This window comes from Rhinolophus sinicus, linkage group LG13 (assembly GCF_036562045.2).
Source record: "Rhinolophus sinicus isolate RSC01 linkage group LG13, ASM3656204v1, whole genome shotgun sequence".
NCBI classification, from domain to species: Eukaryota; Metazoa; Chordata; class Mammalia; order Chiroptera; family Rhinolophidae; genus Rhinolophus; species Rhinolophus sinicus.
Genome location: NC_133762.1, coordinates 49428959 through 49452725, shown reverse-complemented (window position 1 = coordinate 49452725; position 23767 = coordinate 49428959). Strand labels below are relative to the sequence as shown.

Below are 23767 nucleotides of genomic sequence, written 5' to 3'. Positions count from 1 at the left end.
CTAATGGCACTCTAATGAGTTGAAAGACCCCCTTTAACCTTAAAATTTTTAAATGTATAAAGTTAATTGCACAGTAGTACAAAGTAAAAACTGAATTATACTGAAATTTAGTAACCTGAATATTAAAAAAACATAAATTTCTGATATAGTAATGTTTGTGTTTCTTTATTGGCATGATAAGTAACAAGAACTAATGGAAAGTCTAATAATATTATTGAAAAGTCGTGATTAAAGTAAATGACATTTTAAGATATCTGGAACAATTGTATTGTAAGATTAAAATAATTGATTGGTATTGATGCCAAAGAACCAGATACTGCTAATAATACTGCAACTGGTTGTCTATAAAAATAATTGAAGAGAATACTGAGCTTCAGTGAAATAAAGGTGCTTTGCTTTTTCCTTGGATGTTCATGGACCCTCCTCCCACCTACCCAATCTGAGTATGTAGACTCCAGGTCAAGAACCAATGAAAGTAGCCTGGTCACTGCAGATTAAACCATTCATGTCAAAAAAGCCCAATCTTCTTTTCTGCTGACTAGATTAAGCTGATAGTTGCAAAAACCCAGTCACTATCTTTTCTGCAGTTTCAAAAGTTTGAAAACAAGGAAAGAAAATTGAATTTTTTTGTAGAATTTTAAAACCATACCAGACTAGTGAAAGAGTAAAAGACACTATTTAATTTTAATTCTTCCTCTATGGAGTCAAGAATATGCACAGTATGCAAATGTAGGCAATTTGTTTTTGAATTAGCATGTTGACCCAGGAGCATTGGCACTGGAAACAAAATAAAAATAAAAATCAGAGTATAGTTTTTAAGCATCAGGAGGCCTGAGAATGTTGGCTTGCTGCCTAGAACTCAGAGTGTACCTTCTACAATTTTGACTATGATAAGAGAGCAGATTTTTTTTGCCCCTGACCTACCATTGCTTTCCAAGCAAAGTCCCTTTTCTCTGGAGAGAAATTCACAGGCAACGTCCATATGGAAAAGATCCAGGTTATATTTCCCTCTGAGTAATTAAGTCCATTTCATCTTATCATACTTAAGAAAACCCCAAATACAAAAACACACATTTGTAATCACAATTGAAGTAGAGCTTATCATTCCCATTAAAGAAAATACTTTGTTTTATGAAATAATTCCCTGTAGTGTTATTAATTCAATCAAGTCAATGAACGACCATCTGGTACCAGGAACTCTGCTAGGTGATGAGGGTATAAGTATGAGGCAGAAAAATACCTCATCCTAGAAGGGCTCACTATTTGTTGGAATTTCCTTGAAATAAGAGTTGACTTGCGCTCATTATTGTTTTAAAATTTGTTACGCTTGTTGAGGCACTGTGTTCATTAAGGAAGGGGAACCTGAAGGCAGAGCTTTAGAAGCCATAGTTAATTGAAGACAGTGACTAGACATAAAGAAATTCCAAGGTGGAAAGGGAAGAAAGCAAGGCTATTTTCTCTCAAGGCAACAGACAGCTAAGACCATGCCCCTAGGGTCACTTTTTGGGAACAGGGTTTTTTGTTAGGGACTCAGAGCCACCAGAAACTGTAAGGGAAAAAGTGGAACAAGAATGAAGCCAGGAAGATAGTGGGCCTGCCTTCACTCCCCATGGGACAACGAGTGCCTACCTTCAGTGCATTTGGTGTTTACTGGGTTTCTCCAAGAAGCTGGAGAATGAATGGTATATTGCACCTAGCCAAGGAAGGGCCAAATAGACCTGTTCAAACAGCCACAGGGTGAGAGACGCCGGGCACCATGCCAATGTGAGAAATGTACAGAAACCATGGGCATGGGGATTCAAAGCCTCATTTCCTGAATGCTCTGAAGGGCATAGAAGTTGCAGAGAACAGTAGGGTCACATAAGAAGTCAACCAACACACGTGCCCTTGTTCAGGAACACCACTTTTGTATAACATGACATGCACTGTGAATGAAGATATTAAGTATGTGAGTGCAGAAATAGACTCTTAACAAAAGGATTGAAATCATAGAATTGACAGTTGTCCAACAGACTGTGAAAGACTGAAAGTGTGTGTGAATGTGCGTCTTACATCCTCACATTGTGGGTATTTGGCTCATCGTGTGCTGGGAGTTAGCAACTTTCTTTTCCAGTAACATGAATCATCCTACTAAGCTCTATCTCCAAAGAAATGGCTTGGTTGGATCTCCCCAAGAAACACTTGCCTGTAGATTTTGTGCCCCTAGCAATCTGTGGTAAAAGACAGGCTCTCATTCAGTCTTTGGTCAGGGTCCCAAGTGTCTAGAACCTTAAAGAATAATGCAGTGTTTGAGAGAAGATGCTCATGGATTCAGAATGTCAAGGCCATAGCCAGGGGACATAGAAGTACCTGGATAATTCATAAAGTGGAGAGACACAGGAAGCCTGACCAGGTCGTAGATTTTGTCTGCCTAAGGCACTGAGTTCCAAGTTCCAAAATGACAGATCTGCTATATAATACACACACACACACACACACACACACACACACACACACGCACACACACACACTTCTTACTTTTTCTTTAAACATAAGAAAACCCGAGTTAGGCAGAGAAAATAAAAAAGCTGTGAGAGAAGAAAATGATAAAGTGTGTTATAGGCCTTAGCAAAGAAGAAAGAAATCTATTTTAAGACCTTGAATTTGCATTAACAGAAGGCAAACCAGGGAGGAAATATAAGAGCAGCAGCAGCAGATATGAAAGCCATGGGGGGCTGCTTCACAGCCCCTGCTGTTCCTCCCTTCAGATCCTTCCTGATCCGTGTGTGTGTGTGTGTGTGTGTGTGTGTGTGTGTGTGTGTGGCGGGGGTGGGTGGGTATCTGTATAGGAAGTCCAGGGAGCAGTGGTTTGGGCCTAGAAATGGGGGCTTTAGAATTTGCCTTGAAGTTGCATGTTCCGAACACAAATGTTTTACTTAGATTTTATGTTTCAAATTGTCTTCATTCACATCCCCTGAGATTCTGGAAGAAGCAGAGCCTGAGTCAGAGAATTGCCCTCAAAGGGTTTTCTGGGGCATGCTTGAAGGAAATACCTATAAGGAAGTAGGAAAGTTGAGATTGGACAGAGAGAAAATCTTACCCCCAGTGCAATTATAACACAGCCTTGTCCACTCTACAGGGAGCTCTGGAGCTGGGATGACCCTATAGTAGTCCCAGTTGAGGCAAAGGGGCCAGGCCTTTGTGTCATTACTCAACCATTTCCTCTGCTGCCTAGTCTTAAGGAAGACAGTCCTCTGAGGCCAAGGGCAATTCCCAGGGAGGGCTCCCATTGTGAACAGCCAACAAATGAATGTGAGAGTATTGCCCTGAAAAGAGGATCTGGGTGGTGCTTTATAATATTTACCATACAGATCAATAAAAAGAGGAGCTACTGGAAATTATGGAGGCCTAAAGGCCCTCACCAGCCTCATTCTCAGGCAGGGTCCCAGTGTGAGCCAGGCTGGAAGTAGTCAGTTCCTGATTTACCCTTGTTAAAAAAAAAAAAAAAAGAAAAGAAAAAAGAAAAAAAGAAAAAAAAAACGAGTAAATTTGGAGATCTACTTGGCTTTATTAAGCAATTCATGAATCGCGCAGCAACCCATCTAGCAGCTAAAAGAGTGCACCAAGGGTTTGTACAAAATGCAAGCTTTTTATAGTGGCAAGGGAGCTATTAACAAAAGGAAGAATTAAATGAATTCTTTTGGGGCTTGGATACCTCCTCTTTGGGGGAAGAGAATGCAAACGTTGCTTTTTTTTTTTTTTTTTTTTTCATTCAGATTTCTTCTTTTTTTCTATAGGGGCACTTGTGACAAATGATCTTATTGGTCCTTGACTAGAAAAATACCATACTGGTTGATTAAGGTTATGTTTCTGGGAGAAGTTGAAATGGCAATTAGATCAGGTATTAATTAGGTCTAGGTTTAATTAGATGGGAGGTTCTAACAACCTTGGGTTTGAGTAACTTGCTAGAGTGGCTAACAGAACGCAGAGAATATACCTACTAGATTACTAGTTTATTATGAGAGGATATAACAAGACTAGCCAGAGGGAAGAGATGCATCGGACAAAGTAGAGGGGAAAGGTGGGGAGCTTTCATGACTTCTCCAGGAACACCACTGTCCCTGCATCTCCATGTGTTCACTAATGGAGAAGCTCTTTGACTCCTATGAATTTTGGGCATTTTATGGAGGTTTCATTACACAGGCACATTGATCAAATCCTTGGCCATTGGCAATTGATCTAACCCGCAGCCCCTCTCCCCTCCCAGGAGGTTGGGGAGTGACTGAAAGTTCCAAACCTCTAATCACATGGTTGGTTCTCCTGGCAACCCACCTCCATCATTAGGTTGTCCTCAAAATGTCACCTCATTAACATAACAATAGACACCTTTATCGCTGTCCTCACAAGATATTCCAAGGGTTTTAGGAGCTTTGTGCCAAAAACTGATGACAAAGAACAAATATATATTTTTTATTATAAATTAGAACATTACATCAGCTATTAAGAGCATGGCTAAATTCTCTTACTCCAACTGAGCTTCTGAGTCTTCTAGAATCATAGAATATTTATACCAGAAGGACTTCAGAAATCTGCTACATACCTCTAGTTTTTTCAGCAAAGAGAGCTAAAGGGAATCAGTAAAGGCCACATAGCAAGTACTACCGTGGGTAATGAACGAGAAGAGAAAGCAGGAAAGAGACGAGGATGGGGACCAGAACTTGGACCATTTATAGACTAAATATTCTGAGGGGCTGGGGAGGGATGCAGCTCAGTTACTATGTACAAAAATTACACTCTGCCTCCTAATTCTCTTTCCCTTTAACCCAGCTTTGTGGTTTATGCCCCAGCAGGGAGAATTTTTAAACATTTTTATTACCCACTTAGTACGAATCAGCCATTTCTTGATTGCTTGTGAATCAGCTACAGCTAGGATGACCCTACATCCCTGTTTGCCTGAAAACAGTCCCATTTCACCCTGAGATCCTGGCTTAATTATTGAAACCCTGTCCTTTCACTTCCTGAGGAGGCCTTGTTTATTCAGTGTGGTTAACTGAGCTTATAGCTAAGTGGTGTTTTTAAGAATTCCAGCTTCCTAGCTCTGCTTCCCCATACTATCTCTTACAGGTAGGCCTGGGAGACTTCCTCCATGTTCTCCTCTCTTGCTTGGCCACAGAGCCACACCACATTTGCCAGTCTCCCTTGCATACGTGTCAGAGTTCAGCTAAGTGAAATGCACATGGAAGTGAAGTCACCGCTTCCAGAACAGGCTCATAAAACCTGCTTTAATACAAGACTCACTGTCTTTCCATGGAGCAGAATGGATGCTGAGGACCTAGAGAAGGGAGGAACCCCAAGACAGAAGGAACCTGGACTTTTGAATGACTGTGTGATGCCTATAAAACCACACTGGACTGAAGTGAGAGTATGAAATAATCTTCTATTGTTTTAAGACACTGACATCTGAAGTCAATTGCTATGACAATTAGATTCTAACTGAAATACTTCTCTACCAGATCCCAATCAGCAGTCTTGGCCTGGCTTTTCTAGAAGCAGAGCCTGAGCCAACAATTCGGGCACATATAATTCATTGAGGAAGGGCTCTCAGAAGAAGAGGAATGAGGGAAACAGAAGAGGCCAGGAGAAGGAGCTAAGTGAGGACATGGTCTCCACGGGAGTCTAGCCTTGGCCTGATCCATGAGAACTTCTGAGCACTATTGAGCTGTGTCCCTTTGAGGCATGGGAATTGGTCTTTCTACCCTCATATCAGTTCATCACTGGCCATGAGGTGCCTCTTGGTAGGATGGGGCTGGAAGAAGAGAAGGCATTAGTGGCTGTCTGCGTAATTTTTCAGCTGGGGGATGAGGTGTGAGGAGGGAAGCTGTGAGACCTTAGCAGCCAATGCTTACAGAATCTGGGGATGGGTGTATCTGCCTGGTAAAGGGTATCTGGGCAGGCAGGGCATGACTGCTTTTTATTTACCTGTTAATATGGCTTTAATTTCCAGTTTGGTCCCCCCCCAAAAAAAAAAAATATTTTGAGTAAGAATTTCAAAAGCCTGAGGGGAATTAAAGGAAAATATTTTAAAATTAATCAACAGAGTCCTTATTTGCAAACAACTGAAATGTTTCTGGTTAACTTGGCAGAAGAAGAATTTATTAGTAAGGGAGATTATTAGCAAGAGAGATGATTATCATCAAGTAGCTCCAAAAATTGCTGGAAAGTATGAAGAATGTAGCTTGCAAACATGACAGGAACCAAGGAAGCTTGGGAGGAAAGAAACACAGCCCAAGTTCACAATATCTAAATGGGATGATACTGTGGCACCAACAGCAATAGAAACAATATTGCCACCATCGCCAAGGTTACCCTCTATTTGATCTATGTGGGATATGTCTTGTATACTGTTCTACCCATCTCAATTTAGGATTCACAGTAAGAGACAGTTCAATGCTTACGACAAAAGGGGCAGAAGTATTGTTCACGAGGTAGGTGGAGTACTCTGTTCAAATGCATGAGCACTTCTGCCTGTCTTTCCACCATTAAGAGATCTAAAAATGTAAATAACCTTCACATTTTTTTTTCTTAATACCTTAACTATCAGCTAGCACCATAGTTATGACTGTGTTCAAATTAGCTGAGGACAGGGCAGTGATAATTTGGAGTATCACATTTCCAAAACGGGGGATGGGGGTTTGGGGGGAATGCTGATAAAGAAAGACATCCTTGACTCCACTCAGAGGTTTTGGGGTAGTTATTGACTATATTCACTTTCCCTGCTAGAACCATGCTATTGCCACTAAAGTGGTAACAAACTTCAAGTGAAAGAGCTCTCATTTCAGAACTCATAGCCCATCATCCATCTTTAAGAAGCAGTACATTCATTTGGCGTAGCAAACTGGGCCTACTTCTGACTCCATTACAAAATTCATAGCAGTTTAGTCTCAAAACCAGGAGACTCAACTAACAGGCTTATTTTGCTCATGTAGATTTTTTAATAAATTATATTTTAGCTAGTGTGGTAAATTGCAAAAATGACCTCCCTGTATCCAGACCTTTTGCCTATATATGATTTTCCAACTCCTCCCATCAAGATATGGAATCTATTTCTCCTCTTTCTGAATCTTGCTGGCTTTGAAACTTGCTTTGGTCAACAACATGTGGCAGAAGTGACAGCATGCCAGCTATGAGTCTTGGCCTTGAAAGGATTTGTGTGCTAGCTAAACTGCCCTGGCTAGCCTGCTGAGATAAGATATATGTGGAGTAAAAATGAGCTATCAGAGTGGAGGTCAGTTTGAAATAGCCAGCCCCAGCCACCCTGCTTGCTGACCACAGACAAATAAGTAATCCAAGCCAAGACCAGAAGACCCACCCAGCTGATCCCAGCCCAAATCACCAACCTGTGGGTTCATGAGCTAACAAAGTGGTGTTGTTTAAGCCACTAAGCAAAAAGGTTAATCCACAGAAACTACAGAGTGAATTAGCTCCAGATGGGCACAGGCAGAGAATAAACATATTCAAAACCTGGGCGATCACACTTGTGTGTCTGCCCAGAGACTTTACCCTATATTTGATATTCCATATAGACCAAAGTTGTGGAGAGGCAAGTGATTCCCAGTCATATGGCAAGCATAATTATTTGACCACATATCACTGCCATTTCCAAGAGATCTTGATAATGCTCAGTGCTGCTCACTTCTAATTTCAACAGAGTTAAGAGAAGGAGAAATAAAAAATGGGCCTCAACACATTTGTAGCATTCACTGTCTACATAATTAATATAGAAATCTGTCATCTACAGCCAGTGGTAAAGTCGGTAAAATTCAACGTAAGCCGTCATAAAAATAACTAAAAATGAGGCTTTTAAATTAAAAGGTGTCTTTTAAATAATTCATTAACATTTGCTATTATTCTAAACAGACTTGCTGTTAACCTTTAACAATTTACTCATGCAGTCCTTTCTAAACCAAATTTTAATTATGTCTTAGGAAAGTGAAAAAGTTATCCATTTATTAATTTATTAAGTACGTATTCTATGTAAGGTGGACCTTCATAGATGCCTGGAAGAATGGAGCAGTCTCCACTCTCACAGATATGGTAATACAGAAGGGCAGAAGAAAAGATAAGTGCTCCTAAATATCACTTAATTGTTGATTTTTGATTAATTGGCATAAGGAAAGGCATTTTCAAAAAGGTGGCATCTGAACTCCTTGAAGATATGGGGCAAGAAGTTGGTATTTAGAACATAAGAAGGCCATACAAGCTACAAGCAAAACAACTAACTGACGGGGATCTTCAGAACTATACTATCAACAGTGAACTGGGTTCTAGCAACTCTCAGGAAGGGAATTCTCAACAATCTTGGTGTGGAAAGCAATGCTTATTCACTCCCTAAAGGTCCAATGGAGTTTCCTTAAACAAATAAACTTCCTTCTTAGAGCCACAAACTTTAGCAACAGAGGAATGAGAATTTAAACACCAGGCAACTCTCGTATGAAAAAGATTCTGTAGGGACACAAGGAATCAGATTTTTCAGAATCCTCGCTGTCCCAAGTCAGAAAAGCATCTGCAGGTCACCTTTGCTATGGATGTCCTTGATTACCTCGATGAGGCCCGTCCTCTGTCCCAGGGTTGAGTATTTCCAACACATGGTATGTTTGTTTGGCATTACAGCACCAGTGTGACATTAAGAAGGTGCTTGATTGGGGCTACCTCAGTTGGAGGTAAGAGAACTGACTCTGGACAGTAAACAAATGATGTTTCCCTCCTTACCCAGAATAGAAGAACCCAGTTCCTACCACCATGTATTTCGGTCTTCTGCCTCTCTGCCCCTGGCTTCTAGATCCTGTGGATGAAAGGTTCAAGCTCTTAGATAAAATACACACTTCCATTTCCACATAAAACTACCCTTTTCACCACTCAAGGCCATAAATTCATCAACTTTTCCCTCTTATTTTTCTTGTTCTAATAGGTTTCATGATCGTTTCCCCCATTTATTAAAAAAAAAAAAAAAAAAAGAGATTTCCTTTGATCCTCTATTAGTGGCCAGCAAACAAAACCTTTTATTCTCTCCTTTCATTGAACTCCTTGAAATAGTGATCTATACTCACTGTCACCAATTTCTCCTGCCCCATTCTCTATTAAACTCATTTTGACCAAGTTTTGGTCCCCTCATTCCAACTAAACTGTCTCACAGGATCATAAATCACCTGCATGCTCCCCGCCTACCAGTGATCTGTCCTTATCTTACTTGACATGTGGGTAGCATTGGACTAAGTTGAAACTCTTGTCTCTGAAAACATTTTTTCCCTTAATTTCTATGATATCATGCTCTCATTGTTTCTCTCCTATACTCTAGCCATTTATTCTGTTGTTCCTGTTTCCTTGCCGTCTTCTTGGCCCTGGAAACTAGAAGTGCTTCAGAGTTCAGGCCTTGAGTTCTGTCATTATTTTACTAAACTCATTCCTTTTTGGGATCTCATGTAGTCTCACTGCCTTGAATAACTTCAGACATACAAGCAAACATACGAAAAGGGCTCCAAAATTCACCGCTTCAGCCTGGACCTCTCCTCTACGCATCTCACTTTTGACAACCTGCTGGACTTTTCCAGTTGGATAAATAATAGGTACCTTAAACATAACGGGTCCCAAACTGAACCCCAATTGTCCTTTCTCGTGGGCTCTTCAGAGTCTTTCCTGTCTCAATAAATTGAAATTCCTTTTTCTGTTTTCAGTTGATTGAGCCCATATTCTTGCCATCAACCTTAACACCACACACCCCTTTTCTGCAAATCTGTTCTGTCAGCAAACTTGACTGACTCAACTTCAAAATATTTTCAGAATCCAACCAATATAGTGACTTATTATCACATCCACTGTGGGGATCCTTGCCTAAGCCATCATTGTCTATCACCTGTAATATTGCAATGGCCTCTTAGCTTGTCTCCCCACCCCCAATCCCCATCAGTCCATTCCCAGTAGGTTAGCCAGAGTCCAGCAAAAAGTAGGAGCAGTTCATATCACTCGTTTTCTGGAAATTCTCCAATGGACATTTGCCTCATTCAGACTTAAAATATAAAATGTTTCACTGGCCTCAAATAATCTCTACTCTCTTTTTTTTGTCTTCTCCTCCTCACTCACTTGGCTCAATCACATAGACCCTCTTTCTGCTCTTCAAACATGCCAGTTAGATCCTACCATCAGCCTCTACAATTCCTTTTTTCCTCTGGTTTCCCTCAGCAATCTTCATGGATATCTCTCACTTCCTTCCTTTAAGTGATTTACACAATTGTCATCTTATTTTGTAAGGTTTTCCTTCTTGGCCATCCTAAAATGTCTACCACTATCCCTATCATCATTCTGTCTAACCTCTTTCTTGCTTTACTTTCTTCTCCTTAGCACTTATATCCATCTACAGTTTTATGTATTTTATCCATCAATCATTTTTCTATAGAATATAAACTAGTTTAAAAATTTCAGTCTGATCACTGTCTTTATTGATTGCATTATTATTGCCAGTCTATTGTTTTTTTCAGAATCTATGCCCTTTGTCATGTACTTTGTAGTTTGTCCAAAGAAAGGTTGATTATACTTCTCTGCTCCATTGCTGTTGGGCTTGGCAAAAAGACTTGCTTTGATCAATGAAAGGCAGAAGTGATAGTGTGGCAGTTCGAAGCCTAGGCTTTAAGCACCATTGTATGTTTCCTCTTGCCCTTCTCATACTTCTGTCATTGCTAAGAGAAGCACATGCCTCATGTAACCACTGGTCCCAGGAGAATAGAGGCTATATGTAGTAGTCTCACAACTTGTAAAATTTGTAGGTTGAAGTCTTGCTCAGCTGAGCCCATGCTAGATCAGCCAGATCCTAGCCACCTGCCACTTGCACAAAAGAGAAATAAACACATATTTTATAAGTCACTGAGATTTTCTGAGTATTATGCACTAGTAGCCAACTAATATACTGTTATGCCCACAGATCCTGGCATGTAACAAGTGGCTGATAAGTAATTGATGAATAAATAGCCACAAAATGAAGTATAATTTATCTGTGGGGGTCATTATTGCATGTCAAATATTCTATCTTTGCATCTTCTATATGTTCTTACAGCTTGTTCTGAACTAGCCGTAATGAGTTATGAACTGAAGTGACATTGTGTCACTTCCAAGCTAGTGCATTTAATCGCAAGATATTCTAATTTCCCTTTGTTCTATTTTCCCTTTGGCATACTCAGAAGCAATGTTTGCAATGATGGCTGCTTCATGTGTAACAGCAATGAGCAGAACCTCTACCTGACCTGCAGTAGACATATAACATACATGAGAAAGAAAGTGTTGGTGCTTTAAACCACTGAGATTTAGGGTTTGTTTGTTACTGTATCATAACCTAACCTATATTTTATCTCTACAAAACTACATGGAAATAAGACGTCCATTTATTCATCTTAAATGATTTCAAGTGGTATGAGGTATTGGCCTTATATCCTTGTTTTAGATAATAAGTTTCTAATGTAAGTTTTCACTCTAAAGGAACTTGGGTTGAGATCTGGAAAGAGCCACATATGGGATTTGTGACATTAGAAAAGTCATTAAACCACTATTTGTCCATTTCATTATTTGTCAAATAAGACTGCTAATATCGCTCTCAGAGGTTATTGTTGCCATTCATTCATAGACTTGGCATTTATGGAGGCTATGCTGAGCTCAGAGTTTGGGGTCAAGGAGCTGGATGTCCAGGAAGAGAAGCCACAGATCCATACTGCTACGTTACCTGACACTGCGTGTGGTAAATGCCAGGGGAGCCTCAGAATAAGGGTCTGAGAAGCATGAAGAAGACAGCTGACCTCTGGCAGGAAAGTAAGAAGACATCACGTATGACTCAGAAGCAACTATCTAGGCCAGAGAAAATCATAACTTGGAGCCTAGTTTCTAGGCAAACATTACGCTCAGTATTCAGCTCTTTGTCCCACTAAGCTGTTCTCTACCACTTCTCTGCAAAAGTGTCTACTTCTTGTTTGAGAGTACCTGACTCATTTTCAGGCATGGGTTTCTTGTCCTGAATAGCACGATGGCCCTAGAAAAGTTGATTTTTGGTGACTTTCCTTTCCTACAGAATCTTTTCAGGCCACTGTAACTCCTTGAAACTCTCTTTCATTGAGGCCACTGCAATCTTCAGTTATTAATTCTGTAATTATTTAAACACCAGCCACCTCACTCAATAAATTGTGTGCTCCATGAGGACAAGTCTATATTACATACCCAGTGCATAGCACAGTGTCTGATACATAACAAAAGCTCAATAAACAATCTGTGAATGAATGAATAAATGACTGTCAGGTCTCCCATCTTTATTGTGTCATTCCACCCACATCACCACTAAAGTTGGGTTGAATAATGTTTGTTGAATCTGAATGGTTAGAAAGGAAAATGATCCAAATAAAATGAATTTACCTCAAATATAACCCAAATGTTTCTACTCATAAGCTTTTACATTTAAAAAAAAATAATAATAATAATAAGACCTATAAAGGGAAGTCTATTTAAGCCAAATGAAAGACTATCGAATGGTGAAATTTCTGACTAGAAGGACATTTAATGGAAAAGAGATAGGAAAGTATTTTGAAGCATTTTCATATGCATTATCATGCTGTTCTTCAAATTATGCCATCTGTGTAATCGTCTACTCATAAGGTTGACCAGCAGGAAGAGAATAGAGAGGCAAGGAAGCATTTGAAAAAAACACACTTAATTTTAAAAATCAGGATAATTTTTATTCATTCTACCCTCATTAAAAGTGAGGAACTTAATTGAATTAAGTGTGAGGAACTAATTTAATTAGATAGAAATTATAATAACTACCCTTTGAAATATAAATGCTTGGGTGCATGAAAGAACAATTAAAGAAGCAGGCCAGAAACAGAATCCTTAACTCATTCTGATGTAGCCAAACATTTTAGGTTGTGCTTTTCATGTCACTTTATTTGGAAATACTTCAGCATAATGTGACATACCAAAATAACTTAGGCAAGGATATTGAGTTTTTTTCTTTAGCAAGAATGAACTGTATAACATTATGTATTTGGATCTAAAACTGAAATCATAAGACTCAAGTAGTAATTCTGCATCATAAATGCTAACTTGGTAAAGATTAAAAGAGTAACAAGTCTGTAAAGAATGTAGGTTTCCATCTGAATGTTGGGATGCTAAACCAAATTATATAAATACTTGGTTTGGATTGAAAATCAATCCATTTAGCACTGTGTCAATGGCTCTAAAAAACTGCATGTTTCTTATTTTATACATATCATCTGCTCAATTTGCCTTTAATTTACTGTATAACTGGTGTGACCTCATTTCATGGAGATGAAGACAACCTCAGACTCATTCAGCAATAATTATGGATTGCAGAAGGATAACTTAATGAGAAGATCCCGTTTGCATAAAATTGCTATTTGAATGTTGGATGCTAGTTTTGGCTTTATCAGGGTTTGACACATCTGCCAGACTCAGCTGTGGCTTCAATGGGAAACACAAATTTAATGTATGTGCTGAAAATGTTGAAGCCTATAAGATTCATAGGGATAGGCATCCCAGGTGATGTAACAAGTTATCATTCTGTGTAATAGCATCACCATGGGCCTACCAACTTGCTAAGCATTTATGAGGATTATTTCAGTTCAGACTTAGAAACAACCCTATGAGGTCAGTATTATTAATATTAATCCCATTTGACAGATGAAGAAAAGAACTTGCCCAAAACCATGCAGTTAGACAGTGGCAGAACAAAAACACTAGATCTGAATGCAGAGTTCAAACTCATATTGCATTATTTCTTCTCTTTATTTAATGATTTATCTTTTATCCATGCATTTATCCAGCCATCTTTCCATTTCTTGCACTCTTCATCTTTACATCTGTCCATCCAACCATGTTCTTTCTCTGTATCTTCATGTCTCTCTGTCTCTCTCTTTCTCTGAGTACTCCATCTCAGCCCTTGTGGGTTTCTACCCATCTCTCTCTTATTCCCTGGTCTCTCTGTCTTTCATTTTCTTTTTTTTCTCACTATTCTAATCACTTTATTCATGAGAGATTAGAATCATGAATTCTAATTCATGTATTTATTTAGATGAATAAATAAGCTAAATTATTAATTTAGATTAATAATAATCAATCTAAGTATTATTAGATTAATAATTAATCAATCTATTAATTAATTATTATTATTAATTATAATAATTATATATTATAATTAATTATAATGTGCATTTATATTATATATCCATGTATTTATTTGTCTTTATTACATATCCATGTATTTATTTGTCTTTATTACTCCACCCATCCATCCACTTATGCTTTCCATATCTTTAAATCCTTTTCTGAATCTATCATATACTTTTGAATTTTCCCTCTGAGTCTCTGTCTGTGTCTCTGTCTCTCTTTTTTCTCACTTTCTCTCTATTCTTTCACCTCTTCTCTCCCCCATTTCTCTCTCTCTCTCTCCATTCAAAGTTGCTGTTCACCCAGGTATTTAAGGCATGTCCTTATTCTCTGCCTCATCCAAGGTCATGAAATATGTCCCCATATGTTGAAGATATATGCCTTGTTAAGGAATACAACATCTATATATGGCTCAACTAAAGGTTGACTCTGTCGCTACTTGATGAAAAACAAAATATTGAAAGAAAATCATTCATGAGTCTCTCACATTTTATTAGTGAGACACTAATTTCCCTTTGTTCCAGATTATCTTTTCAAGGATATTTGTATACTGAGCAGCCTTAGAAGACAAAGACAGTGCCTCCGTCTGAAGAAAAGGACAGGTTTGTTTATATCCCTGTAAGACAGAGATAGTATTTCCTTTTGGAGGAAAGGGCAGGCATCCTTACTATCCAGGATAAATAAGAAAATATTGCCTGTGAGCAAAGGGAGGGCATACCTGCCCAATTTGCAATTCAGATTCCTGAAGCTCTTCTGAAAGTTCTTCTATAATGCAACCTACTACACGTACAGGTATCTACTTGTGTTAATCCATGTAGCCCCTTTTGGACTTGAGAGTAAGGAGAACTGACAAAAACATGCTGATGCTCAGGCTGCTTACTGTGTCCTGAGCAATAAAGTCCTCTGTGTCTGACACTGGAGTCTCCTGTATTCTGCAGACATCCATGAAATTGTGACAGGCTAACTCATTAGCTTGCAAATAGCTAAAAATCTCAGCCCTTTCACAGTCTTGCCTCAAAACTATAGCATTGTTCATCCTATCTCAAGACAGAGCAATACTAGTCCTCCAAGTTGTTGTTGTTGTTTTGTTTGTTTGTTTGTTTTGTTTTGTACCTTGAAAGGGACAATGCTTTAACCAAATTCTTCTAGCCTCCGATTGCCCATTAGAAAATGGGATTTATTTCAACAGCAAACTTAGGTATCTCTGGCACTATCAGCCATTTTAATGAGGAAGAAAACCCTTTCCATCTATATACTTTATAATGTCTCCCCCTACCCACACTTAATTTGGTGGAGTGGTTCATTACTTGGGTGTAACTGGACCTTTTCAAGTTTTACCACCTTTCCAAAGCTAATCAACAGAAGGATCACATGTCCAGGTGGCCCGGAAAAGCTGAATCTTGGAGAATAGGACAACGCCAGATGCCCGTGGTGCCCTGACTCACATTCTCTCAGCCTCACCTCTGATCCCAGCTGCGGCTACAGCAGGCAGGTCCTTATAGGCTTCAACTTGTACACCGCACCCACAATGTCTTATCTCAATTATGTCCTGTTAGTTGTTCCCTTTCTATTCTGGGGCTTCTCCAACAACAAGCAACAGTCCTCTCACCAGGTATGAATGTGCTTCCTAAAAGTGTAGGGTTGGTAGTGTCCCCAGGGACAAGTCTCAAACATGGGGATCTGGGAGCTGATGAATACCTATTTTTCTCAATTGATTCTTAGATGGAAAATTCAGAAAGACATCTATAAGCTATTTAGAAAGGCCTTGAAAGGATCAAATCCAAGTGATCCACATCAGTGACCTCAAAAAAATGCACCCTCATGTTGGTTTTTCCTCCTTTCTTCACTCCGTCTTGTACCTCTCTTCTAATCTCTGGGATCACCTCATAAATAAACTACCTGTATACAAGCCTTTGCCTCAGATTCTACTTCTGGGGGAAATATAAGCTAATCTAATGGTAGAGTACAAAAACCAGTGCCTCTGGAACCAGGCAGATTTGAGTCTGAACTTTCTACCTGGGAGATCTTTAGCAAGTTATTTAACCTCTCTGAGCATCAGTTACTTCATTTATAAGATGGGGAAATAATATTTACCTTGTACAGATGGGGAATATTGGTTGTAGGATTTTTTAAAAAGGGATCCTTAGCACATGGTCTGTCATATTTTCTCAATGAATATCAGCAATTATTGTTATTATAACCTAAGCAAATCCCAGGGGCACCCTGGAAACTAGAGATGCAGAAATCTTGATATTCTGTTTTCAGTGACTATCTGGGAACTGGTAAACTGCAGGATTTTATCACTTTAAGGACACAAAACCACATGCATTATTTATAAATTACTGTTTATAGAAATGGTTGCATCATAAATAGCTCCTGGATTTTATAAAATTATTTATGCATGTATGGAGAGATAATATATTTGAGGAATTAAGCCAGGTTGCTGATTTTCTTCTTCTTCTTCTTCTTCTTCTTCTTCTTCTTCTTCTTCTTCTTCTCCTTCTCCTTCTCCTTCTTGATTCCTTCTATCCTTCACTACTTCCTCTGTCTAGTCAGCTAATTAGTGTCCATTTGTGGCATCAGGGAAGCACAATTGTAGAAGTTTAAAAAGAGAGATTGACTACAAGCCAGGAGGGAGTGGAAAGAAATATTCAAACTATTGAAAGAGAGAAATTATGAGCCAAGAATAATATATCCAGTAAAGATATCCTTTGGATGTGAGGGAGGAATAAGGAACTTTCCAGACATACAGAAGCTGAGGGAATTTCTAATACATGACCTGCACTACAAGAAATACTAAAGGAGGCTATTCGACCAGCATGAACAGCGACAATTTGTGGCAAGCAAAACATAAAAAGGGGGAGAGTAAAGGCCTGAACCAGAATATGGGAATGGAGAAAGTAAGCGTGCTGAAGAAAATGGAAGTCTGAATAACAAACTTTCTTTTACATAAACTTAAGGGTAATCACTCAAAAAAAAAAAAAATCCAGAACTGAAATATATACTGTAATAAAAGAAGAAACAGAGGGAAACATCAAAGAACACCACCACACAGAAATAATAGACAAAAACAAAAAGGCAAAGAAACAATGGAGACACAGCCTTACCAGAAAACTAAAGATAGAATGACAGGAAATCCTCACATATCAATAATCACCCTAAATGTTAATGGACTGAACTCACCAATTAAAAGGCACAGAGTAGCAGATTGGATCAAAAAACTAAACCCAACCATATGCTGTCTGCAAGAGACACATCTCAGCTACAAGGACAAGCATAGACTCAAAGTGAAAAGGTGGAAATTGACACTCCAAGAAAATGGTATCCAGAGAAAATCAGGTGTAGCCATATTGATATCAGATGAAACAGACTTCAGGGTGAAAAAGGTAACAAGAGACAAAGATGGACATTTCATAATGGTAAAGGGGACTATACAACAAGAAGATATAACAGTCATCAATATTTATGCCCCCAATCAGGGAGCACCAAAATATACCAAGCAACTACTAACAGAACTAAAGGGAGAAATTGACCAAAACACAATTATACTAGGGGACTTAAATACATCATTGACAGCTATGGATAGATCATCCAAACAGAAAATAAATAATGAAATAGCAGCCCTAAATGACACATTAGATGAAATGGACATAATTGACATTTATAGAGCACTTCATCCTAAAACATCAGACTATATATTCTTTTCTAGTGTACATGGAACATTTTCAAGGATAGACCATATATTGGGACATAAAATCAGCCTCAGCAAATTTAAGAAGATTGAAATCATACCAAGCATATTCTCTGATCACAAGGCTTTGAAATTGGACATCAACTGCAAAAAGAAAGCAGGAAAAAGCAGAAATACATGGAGATTAAACAACATACTTTTAAAGAATGGGTCAAAGAAGAAATTAGAGGAGAGATCAAAAGATACATAGAAACAAATGACAATGACAATACATCCTACCAAAAATTTTGGGATGCAGCAAAAGCAGTTTTAAGAGGGAAATTTATATCATTACAGGCCTATTTTAAGAAACAAGAAAAATCCCATATAAACAACCTCATGATACACCTTAAATAACTAGAAAAAGAACAAATGAAACCCAAGGTCAGCAGACGAAAGGAAATAACAAAAATCAAAGCAGAACTAAATGAAATAGAGAACAAAAAGACAATAGAAAACATTAATGTGACAAAAAGCTGGTTCTTTGAAAAGATTAACAAAATTGACAAACCCTTGGCTAAACTCACTAAAATAAAAAGACAGAAGACATTAATTAACAAAATCAGAAATGAAAAAGGAAGTTATCACGGACACCACAGAAATAAAAAGGATCCTCCAAGAATACTGTGAAGGACTATATGCCACCAAATTCAATAACCTAGAAGAAATAGACAAGTTCTTAGAAACATATGGCCTTCCTAGGCTGAACCATGAAGCACTGGAAAATCTAAACAGACCAATCACCAGTAACGAAATTGAATCAGTCATCCAAAACCTTCCCAACAGCAAAAGTCCGGGACCAGATGGCTTCACTAGTGAATTCTACCAAACCTTCAAAGAGGATCTAATACCAATCCTGCTCAACTCTTCCAAAAAATTAAAGAAGAGACAGTACTCCCTAACCCATTTTATGAGGCCAACATTACCCTGATACCAAAACCTGGTAAGGACAACACAAAAAAAGAAAATTACATTGTATTTCAAAGTGAATCAAAGACTTAAGCATAAGACCTGACATAATAAACTGCATAGAAGAAAACATAGGTACTAAACTTATGGACCTTGGGTTCAAAGAACATTATATGAGTTTGACTCCAAAGGCAATGGAAGTAAAAGCTGAAATAAACGAATCGGACTATATGAAACTTAAAAGCTTCTGCACAGCAAAAGAAACTATCGACAAAATAAAGAGGCAACCAACTGAATGGGAGAAGATTTTTGCAAAGAGTGCCTCTGATAAGGGGCTAATATCCAGAATATACAAGGAACTCATGCAACTCAACAACAAAAAAACAAACAACCCAATTGAAAAATGGGCAGAGGACTTGAAGAGACATTTCTCCAAAGAGGACATACAAATGACAAATAGACATATAAAAAAATGCTCAACATCACTAATCATCAGAGAAATGCAAATCAAAACCACAATGAGATATCACCTCACCCCAGTAAGAATGGCTATCATCAACAAGACAAATAGTAACAAGTGTTGGAGAGGCTGTGGAGAAAAAGGAACCCTCATACACTGTTGGTGGGAATGCAGACTGGTGCAGCCGTTATGGAAGGCAGTGTGGAGGTTCCTCCAAAAATTACGAATAGAATTGCCATATGACCCAGCAATCCCTCTCCTGGGTATCTACCCAAAAAATCTGAAAATATTTATAGATAAAGACACATGTGCTCCAATGTTCATTGCAGTTTTGTTTACGGTGGCCAAGACATGGAAACAACCAAAATGTCCTTCGATAGATGAATGGATAAAGAAGATGTGGTATATATACACAATGGAATACTATTCGGCGGTAAGAAAAGATGATATAGGAACATTTGTGACAACATGGATGGATCTTGAGAGTGTAATGCTGAGCGAAATAAGTCAGACAGAAAAAGCAGAGAACCATGTGATTTCACTGATATGTGGTATATAAACCAAAAACAACAAAAGAACAAGACAAACAAATGAGAAACAGAAACTCATAGACACAGTCAATAGTTTAGTGGTTACCAGAGGGTAAAGGGGGTGGGGGGTGGGAGATGAGGGTAAGGGGGATCAAATATATGGTGATGGAAGGAAAATTGACTCTGGGTGGTGAACACACAATGGGATTTATAGATGATGTAATACAGAATTGTACACCTGAAATCTATGTAATTTTACTAACAATTGTCACCCCAATAAATTAAAAAAAAAAAAGAAAGAAAACTACAGACCAATATCGCTGATGAATACAGATACAAAAATCCTAAACAAAATTCTAGCAAACCCAATACAACAATGCATTAAAAAGATTATTCATCACGACCAAGTGGAGTTCATCCCAGGGGCACAAGGATGGTTCAACATACGCAAATCCATCAATGTGATACATCACATAAACAAAATAAAGGACAAAAATCATATGATTATATCAATTGATGCAGAAAAAGCATTTGACAAGATACAACATCCATTTATGATTAAAACACTTAATAAAATAGGTAGGGAAGGAAAATACCTTAACATAATACAGGCCATATATGACAAACCCTCAGCTAATCTCATAATTAATGGTGAAAATCTGAAGCCCTTTGTTCTAAGTTCAGGAACACGAGAGGGCTGTCCCCTATCACCTCTGCTTTTCAACATAGTGTTGGAAGTCCTTGCCAGAGCAATCAGGCAAGAGAAAGAAATAAAAGGCATCCAAATTGGGAATGAAGAAGTTAAATTGTCACTCTTTGCAGATGACATGATGCTGTATATAGAAAACCCTAAAGACTCCACCAAAAAACTATTAGAAACAATCAACGAATACAGTAAAGTTGCTGGGTACAAAATCAACATGCAAACGTCCATTGCATTCCTATATACTAACAATGAAATCTCAGAAAAAGAAATACAAAAAACAATTGCTTTTGCAATTGCAGCAAAAAGAATAAAATACCTAGGAATAAACTTAACTAAGGATGTGAAAGACCTATATGCTGAAAACTATAAGACATTTTTAAAAGAAACTGAAGAAGACACAAAGAAATGGAAAGACATTCCGTGCTCATGGATTGGAATAATCAACATAGTTAAAATGGCCATATTACCCAAAGCAATATGCAGATTTAATGCAATCCCCATCAAAATCCCAATGGCATTTTTTAAAGAAATAGAACAAAAAATCATCAGATTTGTTTGGAACCACAAAAGACCCTGAATAGCCAAAGCAATCTTAAGAAAAAGGAACAATACTGGAAGTATCACACTCCTTGACTTTAGCTTTTACTACAGGGATACAATAATCAAAACAGCATGGTATTGGCAGAAAAACAGACACATAGACAAATGGAATAGGATTGAGAATGCAGAAATAAAACCACATAAATATTGACAGATAATTTTTGACAAAGAAGCTAAAAACACACAATGGAGAAAAGACAGCCTCTGCAATAAATGGTGCTGGGAGAATTGGATAGCCACATGCGAAAGAATGAAACTGGACTATTATCTGTCACCATGTACCAAAATTAATTCAAAATGGATCAAAGACTTAAGCACAAGACCTCACACAATAAATTGCATAGAAGAAAATATAGGTACTAAACCTATGGACCTTGGGTTTAAAGAGCATTTTATTAATTTGACTTCAAAGGCAATGGAAGTAAAGCTAAAATAAACAAATGGGACTATATGAAACTTAAAAGCTTCTGCACAGCAAAAGAAACCATCGACAAAATAAAGAGGCAACCAACAGAATGGGAGAAGATTTTTGCAAACAGTGCCTCCAATAAGAGGCTAATATCCAAAATATACAAGGAACTCATGAAACTCAACAACAACAACAACAAAAACAACCCAATTGAAAAATGGGCAGAGGACTTAAAGAGACATTTCTCCAAAGAGGACATACAAATGGCAAAAAGACATATGAAAAATGCTCAACATCACTAATCATCAGAGAAATGCAAATCAAAACCACAATGAGATATCACCTCACCCCAGTCAGAATGGCTATCATCAACAAGACAAATAGTAACAAGTGTTGGAGAGGCTGTGGAGAAAAAGGAACCCTCATACACTGTTGGTGGGAAAGCAGACTAGTGCAGCCGTTATGGAAGGCAGTGTGGATGTTCCTCAAAAAATTACGAATAGAATTACCATATGACCCAGCAATCCCTCTCCTGGGTGTCTACCCAAAAAAATCTGAAAGCATTTATACATAAAGACACATGTGCTCCAATGTTCATTGCAGCTTTGTTTACGGTGGCCAAGCCATGGAAACAACCAAAATGTCCTTCGATAGATGAATGGATAAAGAAGTTGTAGTATATATACACGATTACTGTTAGGAGGTAAGAAAAGATAATATAGGCACATTTGTGACAATATGGATGGATCTTGAGAGTGTAATGCTGAGCGAAATAAGTCAGACAGAAAAAGCAGAGAACCATGTGATTTCACTGATATGTGGTATATAAACCAAAAACAGAAGAACAAGACAAACAAATGAGAAACAAAAACTCATAGACACAGACAATAGTTTAGTGGTTACCAGAGGGTAAGGGGGGTGGGGGGTGGGAGATGAGGGTAAGGGGGATCAAATATATGGTGATGGAAGGAGAACTGACTCTGGGTGGTGAACACACAATGGGATTTATAGATGATGTAATACAGAATTGTACACCTGAAATCTATGTAATTTTACTAACAATTGTCAACCCAATAAATTTAAAAAAGAGAGATTCATTTTTTGTTACTTCTTTCATTATATATTTTTTAAATTTCATAAACCTAAAGTGGAGGCCATAGCTTTAGAAAAAATCTTCACTCCTCATTAAATAGTAAGGAATGCTCAGAGCCTAAACAAAGTTAGGGAGAATGGGGATTCAGATAGAGAGTATGGTGAACCCACACAGATAAGAATGGATCCAGAGATGGCCCAGCCTCTCTTTGAGTGCCACTCAGGTAATCCCAATCTCTTCTTGCCCTAGGGGGAATGTGGGATACGAGCAGATTCCACAAACAACCCAATGCATTGCTGTAAGTACTGTGTGTTTCCTATGATGGGGAAATATGTTAGTTGTTCTTTCTGTTGTCATCCACTGAAGACCTCCCTTCAATAGCAGTTGGATTTCCAGATGAGCTCCTGAAACTTTTCTTAGTCAACATTCATCTTACTCCATGTGGATCATTCCCTTTTCAAAATTCTGACATCTAGAAAACCGTAAAGAAAGAATGGGCCCAATGTGAAATTGGGAAAGGGTTACATCTTTGATATGTCTGTCAGAATAGATATCTATCCCCTGGCCAGAACAGTGATAAGTCAAACACCATGAAACATACATTATTTATCAAAATATATAACATGTTGAAGGAGTTCAGGACATGCCACTTCAAAATATGCTGCTCTGGTAGTTCTATTTTTAATTTTTTGAGGAAACTCCTTACTGTTTTCCACAGTGGCTGCACCAATTTGCACTCCTACCAACAGTGCATGTGGGTTCCCTTTTCTCCACATCCTCACCAACACTTGTTCTGTGTTGATTTATTGATGATTGTCATTCTGACAGATGTGTCATGATATCTCATTGTAGTTTTTATTTGCATTTCTCTTATGATTAGTGACATTGAACATCTTTTCATATGTCTATTGGCCATCTGTATGATGCAACAATTGCATTCCTGGATATTTATCCAAAGAAACAAAAAATACTGACTCGAAAAGTTATATGCACCCCTATGTTTACTGCAGTGCTATTCACAATAGCCAAGACATAGAAACAACCAAAATGCCCAATAGATGATTGGATAAAGAAATTGTGGTTCACACAATGGAGTATTACCTTGCCATAAAAAGAATGAAATCTTACAATTTGCAA

The 23767-nt window shown here is 38.1% G+C and overlaps 1 long non-coding RNA gene across 1 annotated transcript in view; it reads right to left on the bottom strand.

The window, feature by feature from the left end:
- The window catches only part of LOC141568114 (uncharacterized), a 35613-nt gene that overhangs the window by 5156 nt on the left and 6690 nt on the right, over positions 1–23767 (bottom strand). The window lies entirely within an intron of this gene.